The sequence below is a fragment of the Arachis duranensis genome, unplaced genomic scaffold (assembly GCF_000817695.3).
Source record: "Arachis duranensis cultivar V14167 unplaced genomic scaffold, aradu.V14167.gnm2.J7QH unplaced_Scaffold_11114, whole genome shotgun sequence".
Lineage (NCBI taxonomy): Eukaryota > Viridiplantae > Streptophyta > Magnoliopsida > Fabales > Fabaceae > Arachis > Arachis duranensis.
Genome location: NW_026263796.1, coordinates 92170 through 94278, shown reverse-complemented (window position 1 = coordinate 94278; position 2109 = coordinate 92170). Strand labels below are relative to the sequence as shown.

At 29.0% G+C, this 2109-nt stretch overlaps 1 non-coding gene across 1 annotated transcript; it reads left to right on the top strand.

Moving 5' to 3' along the window:
* Nucleotides 1–1032: 1032 nt before the first annotated feature.
* On the top strand, nucleotides 1033–1162 carry LOC127743768 (small nucleolar RNA snoR74). The gene has a single exon (XR_008005135.1). It is a non-coding gene; the product is annotated as a small nucleolar RNA snoR74 (small nucleolar RNA).
* Nucleotides 1163–2109: the final 947 nt, after the last annotated feature.

The window sequence follows — 2109 nt, the reverse complement described above, 5'->3', positions numbered from 1 at the left end:
ATTTATCTTAGTGTTATGTTTACCATTTTGACACTGTATTTTAATTGGGTGCCCTTTTTGGACAATATTAATGCATTTTTCGGGAGGTTGATATTGGGAAATATAAACTTTAATTATAGTGTGCTCGTAGCTGCTATTGTCAATTTTCTTGAAACTCAGTTCAGGACTTACCTGTTATGTATGCTTTACTAATGTTAATCATGCTTTTGCGTTTCAGCTCTTCAAAACCATCATTGTTAATGAACCTGCTCCTGGTCTCAAAACCATCTTTAACTTCAGAGTTCCTGATCAAAGGTCTGGAAAGGTAAGACATTCATTTGCAATGTAAACCTTACATCTCCATAGACAATAGTGGATTATAAAATTTAAGAAATGAACTCATTGAAACTATACTAAACCTTGAACTATATCTTTCATTGGCAATAAGTTGAGTTTTGTCTCTGTTGGTGAACAGGTGGAAGTTTAGTATGTGCATGCATAGTAGGGTATATAGATATCTCTTATTCACCACTTTTAATTTCTTGCTACAATAATAATACATCATCATCAATCAATATTCAATTGGATACTAACTATATATATATATAGCTGTTTACTTAAGCAGCAGTAGTCCACATGATCAAAACATCATTAACTAATTAATTTTTACCATTCACTATTCCTTCATTCCCTTTTGGATTAATTATAATTATCCGGTGATTATAAATTATACATTATTATTTCAAGTTTTTCCTTCTTGCTGAACTTGGTCCCCATTTACAATATCAGCCTGAAATGTAAAATAACTAGTACTAAATTAGAACAAATGTCCAGAATGTATTTTCAGTTGCTTAATTAATCACCTGCTCTTGTTTCTTATTATATTAAAGGTAATATATTTTTGTTTCTTTTAAAATAAATGAATAACTGAAATTGGGACCAAAATAATAACATAGCTTAGAAGGTACAGATATATTCTTCTCTGTTACTTTTGTTTAGGATTTGAAGTAGATCTTATTTATTTATTTATTCGTTTGAATTTATGAACCTGATGAAAAAGTAGTGGCCTGTTGCCTCTGTGAACAGGCCTCTCGTTACCTTCAGAGATATATGAATCCAAAGTTATTGGGTGAACCTCTGTTCTTTCTTTATGACTCCAGGTTCAATAAACCGTGGGACATTTCTTTCTTTTTAAAAAAAATTCATATTTGAAAATCAAAATATTGGAGTGAGAAACCTGATGAAAAAAGCAGGGGTCTATTGCCTATGTGAGCAGTCCTCTTGTAACCGTCAGGGATATAATTACCATTGTTATTTGTTCCATTAATATAACCTTATAATTAGCTTCATAGCTTGTGTTCTTATTAATTTTATTTTTTAAAAATATTATGTACATATTAAAAATTAGTCATGCATTTTGTCGGATGCACACACATTCTTGCTACTTACTCCTACTTAGCATGGAATCAGAACTCTGATTTTGTAATTTTAACTCATTTGGGTTAAATTGAGATATAGATAAATAATATGAAAAAAAATAGATGCTATTAATTTGAGTTTCAAAATTCAAATAAGTTGGAATATCATGTTTGGGCTTAATTAATTTTCAATCATATCCAACACATTATATATCTTTGGGCTTAATTAATCGATCCCAATAACATATAAAGTTGAATTTAATTACTGATCGTTTCATCTAAATAATATATTTGCTTTATTTATTTTTTTTGTTTCTTTATATCATGTAGAAAAAAATTAATTTGCATATATACAACTACCTGAGAAGGAAAAGTTCACAAAGCCACAATTACAACCACAAAATTATCATTTGAAAGAGATAATTATAATTTTTTTATAATATTTTTTAGAATACTATTTAAGTATTTGTTTGATATCTAATTTGCATATAAGAATTTCTTTTTATAGTAGCGCCTGCTGATATATACTAGTTAGTTGCCTAGTTAATATGAGAGAGAGAGAGAAAGATTTTTAATGAATAGATTTTTTAATATTCCTATTTGTAGTCCCTCTTAGTCATGTCAATTGATAAGTCATGGATTGGAAAACCATGAAACACGCACGAGTATAAAGATGGTCTAAACAAGTTTTTGGATTTTGCCTTTGAGCATC